This window comes from Heloderma suspectum, chromosome 1 (assembly GCF_057233095.1).
Source record: "Heloderma suspectum isolate Gila_16-S chromosome 1, 16-S_ref, whole genome shotgun sequence".
NCBI lineage: Eukaryota > Metazoa > Chordata > Lepidosauria > Squamata > Helodermatidae > Heloderma > Heloderma suspectum.
This window is the reverse complement of record NC_139458.1, coordinates 221,728,837-221,743,034: the sequence shown is the minus strand read 5'-3', so window position 1 is coordinate 221,743,034 and position 14,198 is coordinate 221,728,837. Positions and strand designations below refer to the sequence as shown.

General features: G+C 45.9%; 1 protein-coding gene across 1 annotated transcript in view; it reads left to right on the top strand.

Moving 5' to 3' along the window:
- Window positions 1-6,058: 6,058 nt before the first annotated feature.
- The window catches only part of SH3BP4 (SH3 domain binding protein 4), a 59,859-nt gene continuing 51,719 nt past the window's right edge, over window positions 6,059-14,198 (top strand). The window contains exon 1 of the mRNA XM_084820124.1: window positions 6,059-6,257. The gene's annotated coding sequence lies outside the window, so the exon portion shown is untranslated. The remainder of the gene's footprint in view (window positions 6,258-14,198) is intronic.

The following is a 14,198-nucleotide window of genomic DNA, read 5'->3' as shown; positions in this document are numbered from 1 at the left end:
GGGCTCTCATGTCACTGTGGATTGTTAGTATTAGGAGTCATCTGTCTGGAAGCATCCTGATAATCTTTTCTTCCTGTTTTTAGATTTGAATAGCTTCTTATGTTTCCCTCACTCTAAGCAATCCTTTAAGAATGTTCAGAGGTGAACATCCATGTGATGATGACTCACCGCTGCCTGCATGCTCTGAAAATGCCAACACAAGCAAAGCATACATGATGCAAAATCTCAGTGATGGGGCTTGAGTGGACATCAACTGCAGCAGAGATTGAATGTGCAAGTGTATATTATCCCAATATTGCATGAAATTTAATTCTGTAAAACATCAGCTTACATGGCCATTTGTCTTACTTACTGGATAATGTATGTAACTTTGAAACTGCTCATGTACCTCTGCCTGGTGTTCATCCCTGTGGTCATGTTTTTCAATGGCAATTGAATAATGAAAAATAAAACTAAGTTACTTGGAAATGTTGTAGACTGATGCTTAAGACATTGTGGATTTTATTTTCCTGAAAGTAAGACACTTCCCCCATCACCTAACTAAGCTTGCATGGTTATTTAAAGGTGCGCACAGACACACATGCCAATCAGGCTGTATTATATTTGTTTTTCTCCAGCTGCTCAAGCCTGACTTTCCCTCCTTGCCTTCTCAATCCACTTGGCAGACGAATCCAACACAATTTAGTGGATCCAGGAGAGAAGACAGTATGTCTGACAAAAATTTAGTGAAAGCACTTCCACACTGAGGTCACTTCTAAAATTATGTCCTCCATCTGTATGCACCCTATGACAGTGATAACTAGGAATGCCTAGGGATGGGCTTTCTCCAGCCAAGCTATTCAGGAACTGTGCTAGCTGCAGCCATGATGTCAGTGCCAGGCTTGGAGTAGAGGGGAGTATGATTCAAGGGTTGAAGTTATAGGTGTCTGCAGGATTTGGGAAGGCAGGGGACAAAGCTACACAGTAGTGCGTAATTGTAATTTGCCGCATAGAATGTGCCACTACAACACACCTGTGCATTTTCCTTATGTCTGTGTTTTATTGCTAAGTGTCACATTCCATGACATTTAGAAGCCCACACAAAGTGGCAGAAAATCCTGGGAATTTGACAGCACTAATGCAGAAGAGTATTATAGTCAAGCTGTATACAAGAGGCATCATGAGCTTCAACAAAATGTTATTTGGAGTGTGGGATATGCGGGGAGGGGGAAAACCAGATGCACAAACACAGAACAGCAGCCTGAAGAAAGTTATATTGGATATTTTATGGCATCACTGTCCTTATCGTAACATGGCCAACTTCACACAAGCTGACCTAGAATGATTTCCTTCCTCTTGGAAACATTATGGAAAGTTCTGTAGAGCAGGGACAGGCAAACTGGCGCCTCCTAAATATTATGGACTACCACACCAATACTCCCTAACCATTGACAATGCTGGCTGGGGCTTATGGGAGTTGTAGTCCAAAACATCCAGAGAGCATCAGGTTGCCTATCCCTGTGGTAGAGAACAACAGTGGAATCTTTGGGGAGTGTCTTTGGGAGGGGCAGGATAAATTAGTACATTTGATTTGGGGTTTAGGGTTCCAGAGGAACCTGGACTACTCACATTACCTTTCACATTGTTATCAGCCATTGAGCTAAAAACACTGAAATGCCGGAGCTGGTTATTTTTGTTTACAAAATAAATGGGCAGAATAGCAGCTGCACATTTTGCCTCATATCTTGACTTGCTCCCCCCCCCCCAAGAAAGCTGGGAATCTGGGGATTATGACTCGTTGGCTAGGGCAACTGCTCCCTGCCCCCCCCCCCATGCCCATGATAGAAGTATCTTTTCTTCCCTGACCAGCTCCAGGAGGGGCATTGGCCTCTCCTCTGCTATAAGTCTTGGGGCCCTCATGCATGCTTAAAGTAGCAATGCACAATGGAAAGGAAGATGAGACATCTTCCTCCCCCACAGCCCACGTACAGTCTCTGGTGGGGGCAAGTAGCAGGTTACAAGCGGGCTGGTCAAAATCACAAAAAGAATCTTATGCTGTCTGTGGGTTGGCACTTGGCCAGCCTTTTCTGCATCCAGGCTGTAGCAGGTGATTATTCTGGAATTTTGGAGTTATCAATCAAAGCTGCAGTGCTACAAAAGTTAGATTCTATCAGACCGCATATGATCACTATGGTGAGATCATGAAGTCTCTCTTTAAAGGATAAGTTCTACCACAAATCTTGCATGTAGAAATAAACAATGAAAACATAGTGCTGGCAATGTTTGTAAAGAAAACAAGAGCAGACCAGAGTAACAGCCTCACTTTGGCAAGCATCACATCTTCCCATTGTAACTTTTTTTTTTTTTAAAGGGAAATTCACCCCACAGTTCTACTTCCTGCTGCCCTCTCCACCAATACACACATAACGGTCACAAACCGGCACCCTGGTTGGCTAGCTATGGAAAAGTATTTCCTTTTTTCTTGAAACTAGAAAAATGGTCACAGAATATAAACTCTACATTTACAATTGTACCAAAAATGGTAAGGGTTGAGATCTATCAATTGCTTTCTTTTTATTGACATGACTCACAAGTCATTGGACTCCTGTTACTCTGAGTCCCGGGAATGGCTTCATAATAGCAAAGCTATGATCAGCAGCTTGTATGACTAGTCATGTGTTACAAAATCCAAGAAATATAGCCATCTATCTACACTTTGTGTATATGTACATGATGCACAGGGCTTTGTGTATTTATGCAAGTGGTGGCATAACATAATAGAATTTGGAATTGGATGATAAATTTAGCATTCTGAAATTTTAAGTTTTGGCTCTTTACTTTTCTTCTAAAATGAATTTCTAGCCCTTAAGGCTGTGAAGTTTGGCTTTGAAAGTGTGTGGGTAATGCTTGTGAAATTTCCAGAGCCAGAGGGCTGAGGAGTAGCCTGTGTTCTGTATTTACTATTTATATATTTAGAAGATTTATATCTGGTCTTTTGATTCAATGATTCTCAAAGTGCCATAAATAATAATAATAATAATACTGACAGCCACACCCCAAAACCACACAACCCAGCAGCCCTTAATTACCTGGCCCATGACGGAAGCCAGAGCGTGCTTCCTTCCCTTCAGCTCCGCAGTCCCAAGACAACCATATACCCTTCTTTATGACTAGCAGAAGCACAACACATTGCTTCTAAAAGTAAAATTGCATAATTTTTACAGGGCATAGAATTTGGGAGAACTGTGGGATCCTCCATCCACGCTCACTCCATCACAACAACAGGCGCTTTGCTGATTATCTACATACATATAAAAGCATGCATGATTTGTACCCTCCTTTTTTGTAGGTTATCAGTCTCACTATTCCACATTGTAATGAAAATACACATCTAACCTCAAACTCATGGAGATTATGGGCAGACCAGCAGGCATGATCTCTATCCCCCTCTACATATTAATCCAGGGGTGGACAACTTGTGGCCGTCCAGATATTCTGAACTGCAGCTCCTATCATCTCTCACCATTGGCTATGCTGGCTACAGCCAGTGGAAACTGTAGGCCAAGACATCTTAGAGGGCCCCAAGTTGCCCACCCCTGCATTAATCTATAAATGCTTCCAACATCTGCACAGGGCTCTAGCATGATACCCAAGAGGAGGCTCTGTAGATAAGAACAGCTTTGATGTCTCAATGGCTGGGATCACCAGGGGCCTGGAGGAGTTTCAGCCCCATCTTCCAAAGTGAGCCTCTTTCCTTTCTTCTACAGAGTGGTCCAAAAGTAGGTATACAGTATAGTTTATTTGCATTTTATTGCATTGTTTATTACATCTACATTTGTTTAACACTGGTATACCTACTTTTGAGCCACTCTGTATATAGATGAATGGTTGCTGCGCATTCCTATGGGGGAAATTAAGCAGCTGCACTCGGGGACACCTTTGGATTGAGGACAACCCTGCCTTCAACCCCTGACACTGGGTGGCCTGGTGTCAATTCCATTCCACAGATGTCGCGACATTCCCAGAAACTGCTCACAACAGCAGCCTTGTACAGATGTTCATTAAGTATAACAGTGGACGCAGGATCATGTTTATGGAACAGGGGCAGGAAGCCAGCACAAGTATTTATTTATTATTTATTTATTATTAAATTTATTAATCGCCCATCTAGCTGGTCACCCAGCCACCCTGGGCAATGTACAGCGTATAATAAAACAGTTTAAAACAATAAAATTCTACAATAAAAACGTTTTCTAAAATACCCTAACCCACCCCAAATGCCTGCCTGAACAACCACGTTTTTAATGCACGACGGAAGCTCATTAAAGAGGGGGCATGGCGGAGTTCCCTAGGGAGGGAGTTCCACAGAGTGGGGGCCAACACAGAGAAGGCTCTCTCCCTCATCCCCACCAGTCTAGCTGTCCTGGCTGATGGGACAGAGAGAAGGCCATCCGAGGCTGATCTTATTAAGCGGTCTGTCTGGTGTTGCTGGAGGTGCTCCTTAAGATAGGCTGGGCCGGAACCATATAGGGTTTTAAAGGTCAAAACCAACACCTTGAATTTGGCCCGGAAAACAACTGGTAACCAGTGCAACTCCTTCAGCACTGGAGTGATGTGATCTCGCCGGCGGCTGCCTTTAATCAGGCGAGCCGCCGCGTTCTGTACCAGCTGCAGCTTCCGAACCATCTTCAAGGGTAACCCCACGTAGAGCGCATTACAGTAGTCCAAACGAGAGGAGACCAGGGCATGTACTACCGATGGGAGCAGATGGTCGGGAAGGAAGGGGCGCAGCCGCCGTATCAGATGGAGTTGATACAGCGCTGTCCAGCTCAGAGCTGACACCTGAGCCTCCATGGACAGCTGGGAGTCCAAAATGACCCCCAGGCTGCGGACCTGGTCTTTCAAGGGTAGCCGTACCCCAGTCAACACCAGGTCAACATCCCCCAGCCTCCTGTTGTCTCCCACCAAAAGTACCTCGGTCTTGTCAGGGTTCAGCTTCAGCTTATTCCTCCCCATCCAGCCACTCACCGTCTCCAGACATTTGGACAGGGATTCTACGGCCAACCTTGGTGAAGATTTGAATGAGAGGTAGAGCTGCGTGTCATCCGCATACTGACGACACCGCACCCCAGACCTCCTGATGATAGCCCCCAGCGGCTATCATCAGGAGGTTTGGGGTGCCGTGTCATCAATATGCGGATGACACGCAGCTCTACCTCTCGTTCAAAGTAGGCCCCTTGGCCGATGGGATTCTGAATGTATGGAGGCGGGGCTGGTGGGAACAACCCCCAACCACCTTGTACACTGACTGGGCAACCGTATCCGTCTCTACTGGAAAGAATACCCCTCCGAGTGTCAGGGGGCTTGCTTACGCCCAGGTAAGGGGAATGCCGCATGGGGTAGAAGCGCGCTGCGGTGTAACAGTATTCGGCGTATCACGGGGCTCTCTGTGACCTGCCTGCCGATCTCCACGGGCGGGAGGCGGCCTGGGCGGGGTGGGGGCGGGAGGAGCCCAGGCCCCGGCGCCGGCCGAGCGCGCGGAGGGCGGCGACACGCTTTCCCGAGCCGAGCCGAGCGAGCCCCGCCCACCAGGTCATCCCCGCCCCGCCCCCGCGCCCCTTCTTCATTGGAAGGAGAGGCTCCGAGGCGCGCGTGTGCCGCGGCCCCTGCAAGGCGGGCTCGGGAGTTTGCCGCTGTGCCCGGGCCTTTCTCCAGCCCCCGACGTTTATCGACTTAAAGCACACAACGTGAACACACGCTCCTCGTGCAAGCGCACAGCCTGTCCCGGAACAGTAAGAACAGCTCCTCGCCCAGCTCGTAAACAAGAAAGTTTAAACTGGAGCGGATTCTGGAAAGCGGGAAGGCGCTTTCCTCCGGCGGAGGGGAGAGCGGCGCCCTGACGGCCGCGTAATCCCGCCTCGCTTCCGCCCCAGCCCCCCTTCCCCAGCGGAGCGACGCTCCCGGGGGGCAGCCCCGCGGCTCCCCCCCGCCCCTTCCTCCTGCTGGGGCGCAGCTGCTTCCACGGCCGGCCCCTCCCCTCCGCCGTCTCCCCTCCAGTGACATCAGCGAGGAGGTCCCTGTGCGGGCGGCGAGTGGACGCCGGCTCCTTCGCCAGCCTCGCCTCCCGCTCGTTCCCGGCAGTAGGCGGCGGGGGGAGCCGTGTGGACGCCCCACTTGGCCAACGGGAAGGCGGCGGCTGGCTGCTCCGGCGCTGGATTCGTCTTCCGACGTTTTGCTGGCGTGGATCGAGCGAGGGGAGAGCCGCTCCCAGGAGCGAGGTGAGGAAGCGCCCGATTCCGACGCCTTGACTCTCCCCCGGGCCGTGGGTCGGTTTCACGGGCAGGACTGCCTGCACCTCCCCCGGAGTCTGGGGAGCCGTGTTCGGAGACGGACGCAACCTTGGAAGTCTGGGTGGGGGAGTGGGGGTGGCTTGGAGCGCCCCGTTGCTGTTTCGCGCGGCATTGGTTTTTCCGGGCAGCGAACGGCTGGTCAAACCACTTCAGGGAGTTGAGCCTGTGCTCACTGATGCGGGTTAGGTACCCTGAACAAACCTGTCGTCGGAGGGAGGAAAGTCGGGGTTGTTAAGGAGTGCGTGTGGGGGGGGGGGGAGTCTCTCCACGTTCTTCCGGTGCTGGGGAGTGGAGGCGCTAATCTTCTGTAACGGCGGGCAGTGAAATTTACCTGGATTAATACGGAGCAGAGACGAGGCGAGGTAGTGAGCCTGAGCTGGGCTGAACAGGGGGTAGAGTTTGGGAGAAGTTCTTCCCCTTGGGATCTGCGTCGTTCGGGCCAACAAATCCATGGACCTCTGATTAGGGAGTCATCGGCCGTGAACTGCAGCCGTGGAAAGAGAGAAGCCAAACTGCAGAGGCGAAGCTGCTGCTTCCCCTTTAGAGAGCTCAAATGTCGGCGTGTTCTGGTTTCCCTTCCTACTTTGCCAGAGAAGCTCTCCTCGGCTTTCCCCAGGCAACCCGCTGGTTTTGCGAGTTTTGGTGTTGTGTTTTTGTTGTTCGTGCCTTGGCTTGCACTAAATCGGTTCCTGGCTCTCGGATGGAAGCACAACGGGTATTTTTCAAAGCGCTGCTGTGACCGTAAACGGTGTGGAAACGCAGCAGCGGTTTGGAAAATATATCTCCGGTGTGGGGTTGCCTAGACTTTGCTCGAGTTAAATCAGAATAAGGGAAACACTTGTAGAATCCGCATATTTGCTGTCACGGGGTTGAGTTTACACTGGAGCTTTCCCGCACAATGCTGTTGATATACTAATTAAACCGAAGCCACTTCCTATTCATATTTGGGAGTAAGCCCTGTTGATGTCTATGCGATCTCCTTCCCCGTAAACATAGATAAGACTGGGCTATGAGCCTTTGAAAGGAAGCCTATCGAATTTGTTTTCCACAGATTTACTTAGAACTTTAGGGAGGGCAGGACACGTGAAACTGTAAAATTTAAGCCATATGATAAATATTCTCCAGTTCCTTTGAGAAGAAGGCAGTCATTATCCACATCACATCAACAGATTGTAAATTGCCCCCCAAATCTTCTAATTCAAGGCAGATGAAAATATTGTACTTTCCCCATGATAGTTGCAGGACTGATATATTCATGACTGAAACTTTGAATGACAAGTTTTGTAAGCTTCCCCCTGCCCCCAAAGTTGTAAAAAAAAATGGTTATAAACATTCCTCAAAGTGCCGCAACTGTGTTCTGTTTCAGATTAAAAGGAAAATTAGGACCCCATTCTCCAGTTGCACATAATATAAAAGTCTAAGTATTTATGATGAATTGTAAAGCTAGAGGCCACATTCGTGTAGGAAAATAAACTTCTGTGACATAGTAGTACTTGCATAGAGTTAAATAAAAAGTTTTACCAATAGTTTATTCTAGTAGACAAACTTTCACTCAATTTTTTTCATAAAACCAAAGTCAGTGTAAGGTATCAGATGGGGTACTTGGTGAGGAGTCAGAAAGGTGTAGGGTGCTTCCAGGCAGAGGGCACCTAGCAAAAGACATTGTGCAGCTATTCCATCTCTTTTCCTCTTTAACAGATTTTTATTGTAAAAATTTTTGTTGTAACAGAAAAGACTGAAGACGCAGTGGGAAAACATAGAAGGGTTTCAAGTGGAAGATGGATCACTGTAAAATGCCATGAATGAGGCAGGACAATTACAGGATAAAATCCTAGTCTGGAAGCACCTGTAATGTCTGTTCTTGTACTGGGAAAATCAGTTCCTTACATTCTAGTTTTATCTCCCACATCCCCTGCTTGCTCCTACAAACACTGGGCAACAGAGCATTCTCTTGGCATTATCTGGAACGGCAAATCACCTGATTATACTAACTTGTACCATATCTAATTCTAGAAAGGATCAATTAGGGTGCAATCCTGTGCCTGTTTAGACAGAAAAAAGCATGGCTGGGGAATGTTGGGTGTTGTGGGACTTTTTTCTGTCTAAACAGGCACAGGATTGCACCCTTAGTGCTTGTCCAAGAAGCTGCACACAGCAGATAAAATTCCAGGACACCTTGAGCAGCAGAGAAGATTGGGCGGCAGGGCCACCTGTGTCACTTAACACACTGTGATGTCTTGGGGGATGCTGAGTGACAGCTCTTGGACTGCATGCTGTATATGCCAACGTGACCAGTGACAGCTAGGAACAGTGTTGTTGCTGACTCAGCCCTCGTCCTAGAAATGATGGTGTTTGAACACAAAGTAACTCAACACTTTATCACACAAGGATGTGTGTTGATCATGTGGAAGAAATACACCCTCTCCTCACTCATTTTAGCCACTCCAGCTATGTAGACTGTGGTTTTGTGTGTGAAGGATTAAGTAAACTGTATGAAGTGATCTTGAGAATTCCCCCATTAATGTATTTGGTGGCATTAGACATGCTCTGTTGGTAGCAGAACATTCACAACTAGGCCTGCAATCCTATGCACGTTTACTGGGGAGCAAGATGTGGGTCTTACCTCTGAGCAAACATGTATAGGACCACACTGTAAATGTTTCTAGAGGTGTTCAACAATATCCTCCTAATTTCAATAGTGGGGCAGTTTTTTTCTTGTTTTTTTGATGGAGGCATAGAATGTGACCCTTGGATAAAATGTCCTTCTGCAGGGCATCTCTGAAGAGAATCCTGTGCAAATAGGGAATGTAGACCTTGCACTTTGCAACAACAACAACAGTTTCATACTTGCACAATATCTCCAGGGCCACTATACTTCAGTATCTCTGAGGTAATTGGTAACCTTATGGTGGGGCTTAATGTACAGAAATAGTTAAATATAAGGATCTATCCAGTAATTTTCCAGTACGTTCCAGTAATTTTGAAAATTGTTCAGTAACTGTTTCCCTTCATTGAGCTAATAAAAGCTTGTACTTAAAATTAACTTATTTCCCTGGGCATTATATCTGTGTCTATAATGTAACAAAGTTTCAAATAAGTGGTAAGAGAATGGTCTTAGAAGAGGTCCTATTAACATATTAATTATATCATTCATAAATGATATTTATTTGTTTGTTTGTTTATATACCACCCAGTAGCTGAAACTCTCTGAGTGGTTCACAAGAATTAAAATCACAAAGCACAGCATAAAACAATATAAAATATGAAAGCTTAAAAACACAATAGAATAGTATAATCAGAATAAAACCTAGCAGCAATGCAGAGATTTAAAATGCAGGTTTAAAAACCAAAGCTAAAAGACTAGGAAGCTAAAATGTTAAAATGCTGGGAGAATAAAAAGGTCTTCACCTGGCACCGGAAGGAGTACAATGTAGACACTGGTGTGAAAAAGACAATCAGGATAATTTCTGAGGGAAAAAAATATTGGTGATCTGTGATAATCTGCCGGTGCTACTGCATCCCCAGTAGGGATGGGGCTCATTTAATGGGTGGGAGAGATGGACTAGAGGAAAAGCAGGGGAGAAGGGAGAATGGTGTGTGTGCATACATGCACATCCCCGTCAACCGGAATTTATATGGTGTTGAGGCTCTGTCCCATGCTTTTGTATGTAATGTGTTGTCTTGTCCTGAAAACCTTGATCCCTTGAACAAAACAAAGTTGTGTGGATTCTATCTAGCCTTCAACTTTTTAAAGATGTACATCTTTGCGAACTTCATGCACAAATCTGATTTTATTTGTGGAATAGTCTTGAGAGGCTCGACACCTTATTTGTGGAGTTTTTCATTGTACCATACAGTAATGATGATCTAGAGCTTCTTAGACCACTAACCCCCCCCCCCCCCGAATGATTGTTGAATGTTGGTGTGGGATCTCGCTTCTCCCAAGCTGATACTGCAAGGAAATTGCATTGTTCTAGTAGTCTGAGAGAGCAATCCCATGTCCCCTAGACAGTGTCTGGGGAAGATAGGATTTTTTGGTTTCTCAGCTGTGAGCTCGTAGACAGCGCTATGAGCTCCTAGCCAAGAAACCGTGCCCTTCCCAGCCAGGGCAGAGAGAACCACAGCAGCTGTCCCTTTGTGCCTGTCCATGCTCATAACAAAGGCCATTCCTGGGGGGAGGGGGACTGCAGAACCTGTTTTAGACAGCTTCCTATGCATTCTTCAGCCCCGTTCCCACCCCCTCCCCAAAGCCCCAAAATCAGGCATCTAAGAAAACTGCAGGGCAGCCAGAGCACAGAAGGAATCCTCTCCTCCATGCTTCAGCTGCCCTGCATTGGATAGGTGGTCACCTCTTACTTCAGAGGAAGTTGGATGCGACCATCTATCTCCTCAGGATTGTGCCCTAGCAGAACTGAGGCAATTTCATTTTCTTCCCATTATAAGTTAATGTTATGGGCCAAATGAAGTGGGTTTCTAGAATAATCATCAAGAGCAAGCAAATTTTATGCACCTGTACATTAGAAAGGTTGATCCTATATAGAAGACAGGTGGCTTTCCCATTTCTCAAATTATGCATACTCTACAAATAGTGTTCTTAGCTAGCTGGCCAGAAAATGAAAACAAGGTACTGTAATAAATTTACAGGTTTAGGTTTTTCCTAATAAAATATTTAACTTGTATTCTATCAAGGAGTTATACTAATTTAGCTAAGTTTAGTATTTGTTAATTGTAATATGCTTTCATGTCACCATGTTCATAAAAATGGCTGCCAGTCATGGCTTTCTACAAAATCCCTGGTGTGGTCAGACCTGGACATGGTGGCTTACCAGCCATGAGTTTTTCACATGCTCAGCCTTTTCTTGTACTTTTTTCTTCTTTTCCCTTCCAGCTTGTCTGCTTTTCCTACTCTGGTTTCTACTTCCTGTGAATGTGCCTGTGTTTCCTTTGTTTCCAAGATGAGATGGCAACTATCTACAGGAACACGTAGCTAGGATGCATCTATGGTGGAGATTCTCAATCTTTATTCTATCCTTCTGTGGGTCTAAGAGTGAGTTGAGTTTGAAGGTTTTTAAGGTCTGTGAAGATAGTTGACTGGTTTCATATTTCAAGTTTGGTGCCTTCTGCTACACTCTCTTACTTTTTCCTTAATCTGAAGTTGGGTCTGCCCAGGGTAAGAATAAAGGGCGCTATCCTGGGAAGATGTTAATGGAACTGTTTGACTCCTTTTGATTTATTGTCTGGTGGACTGTGTTGTTTGCATATTTCTCCGACAACTGAAAGTCCAACAGAAATTGAGCCATTCGGGTATATGTGGATAACTGTGCTGCTGATGAAAATGATGGTTGGAAAGTAAATGCTGTTGTGTAATTTGATGTTGTGTGAGTGGAAGTGTGAGAGGGAGCAAGAGATTTCAAAGAGGGGACTTTCAAGGACACTGTACCTGTAAAGATAGGCGTTTGAAAGGACCATGCTACTTTATCTGAAGTCCTCTTCATTTTCTTTTTGACAGTTGTCAAAATCTGTTGTGGCCTAGTTTAGTGCTCAGTAAAGAGAATCTTCTTTCTCTCTTGTTTATCATCACCATATTTCTTTTTAGCATTGGCAAGGATCCACAGTTTGGGGTTGGCTTACAAGCACACCAGAAGATGTGGGAGAGCGGTGGTCCTTGCTTTCCAAGGGCATTCAAAGTAGGCCTGCTCCAAAGCATCACACAGTATGAAACACTTGTCTGCCATCCCCTGCTGACATCGTGCTGAGAAGGGGACTTTTTAAGGAGGCACTAGCTCCTGATGAACTGGCAGATGGATATGTGGAGGCCTAAGCTTTGTGATCCGTTGTGTTTTCCCAGCACTCAATATTTTTGTACCTGTGGAAATCCAACCCCCCTGCCCCCATATAGAGTATTAATTACTGTTTTGATTGTTGAATGGGATAAGGTTGTGCAAGTATCACAAACTACTATTGGATAGTATGTTAAAAGTTACTAATCATATCACACATAATTATTGCCATGCTTAGATTGTTGTGTGTGTCTAAAATGCCCCTCCCCCTCCAAGACTTTCACTCTTGAATTATACAAGTACGGAAGCCTCACATGGCCAATAGCAATACCCTGTCAATGCTTTGGGGGCATTGTGTTAACCTATCCTATGCCATAGTGCGCACTGATAAAGATTTTTAACAGAGGATAACACCTTCTGTGGTTCAGTCATTGAGTCCGACTCTTCGTGACCCCATGGACCATAGCACGCCAGGCCTTCTTGTCCTCCACTGTCTCCCGGAGTGTGCTCAAATTCATATTCATTGCATCAGTAATGCTATCTAGTGATGCTTTCTATCTCAGCCTCTGCAGTCCCCTTCTCCTTTTGCCTTCAATCTTTCCCAGCATCAGGGTCTTTTCCAGGGAGTTTTCTCTTCGCATTAGGTGGCCAAAATATTTGAGCTTCAGCTTCAGTATCTGTCCTTCCAATGAGCATTCAGGGTTGATTTCCTTTAGGATGGACTGATTTGACCTCCTTGCAGTCCAGGGGACTCGTAAGAGTCTTCTCCAGCACCACAGTTCGAAGGCATCAATCTTTCGGCGCTCAGCCTTCCTTATAGTCCAGCTCTCACAGCCATACATTACTACTGGGAAAACCATAGCTTTGATTAGATGGACCTTTGTCGGCAAGGTGATGTCTCTGCTTCTTACTATGCTGTCTAGGTTTGCCATAGCTTTCTTCCCAAGGAGCAAGCGTCTTTTAATTTCATGGCTGCAGTCACCGTCTGCGGTGATCTTGGAGCCCAAGAAAATAAAATCTGTCACTGCTTCCATTTCTTCCCCTTCTATATGCCAGGAAGTGATGGAGCCAGATCCCATGATCTTAGTTTTTTGAATGTTGAGCTGCTTTTGCACTCTCCACTTTCACCCTCAACAAGAGGCTCTTTAGATCCTCTTCGCTTTCTGCCGTTAGGGTGGTATCGTCTGCATATCTGAGGTTGTTGATAATTCTCCCGGCAATCTTAATTCTGACCTGTGATTCATCCAACCTGGCGTTTCTCATGATGTATTCTGCATATACATTAAATAAGCAGGGCGACAATATGCAGCCTTGTCGTACTCCTTCCCCAATTTTGAACCAATCGGTTGTTCCATGTCTGGTTCTTACTGTTGCTTCTTGTCCCTCGTACAGGTTTCTCAGGAGACAGGTAAGGTGGTCTGGTACTCCCATCTCTTTCAGAATTTGCCAGAGTTTGTTGTGAGCCACACAATCCAAGGCTTTAGCCTGGTCAATGAAGCAGAAATAGATGTTTTTCTGGAATTCTCTTGCTTTCTCCATGATGCAGCGAATGTTGGCAATTTGATCTCTAGTTCCTCTGCCTCTTCGAAACCCAGCTTGTACTTCTGGTAGTTCTCAGTTCACATACTGCTGAAGCCTAGCTTGTAGGATTTTGAGCATCACCTTGCTGGCATGTGAAATGAGTGCAATTGTACGGTAGTTTGAACACTCTTTGGCATTGCCCTTCTTTAGAATTGGAATGTAAACTGACCTTTTCCAGTCTTGTGGCCACTGTTGAGTGTTCCAAATTTGTTGGCATATTGAGTGCAGCACTTTAACAGCATCATCTTTTAGGATTTTAAATAGCTCAGCTGGAATACTGTCATCTCCGTTAGCTTTAATGCTTAGTAATGCTTCCTAAGGCCCACTTGACTTCGCTCTCTAAGATGTCCGGGTCATGTTCAGTGACCGCACTATCATGGCTATCAGGGACATTAAGATCTTTCCTGTACAGTTCTTCTGTGTATTCTTTCCACCTCTTCTTAATCTCATCTGCTTCTGTTAGGTCCCTGCCTTCTTTGTCCTTTATCATGCCCGTCTTTGCACAAAA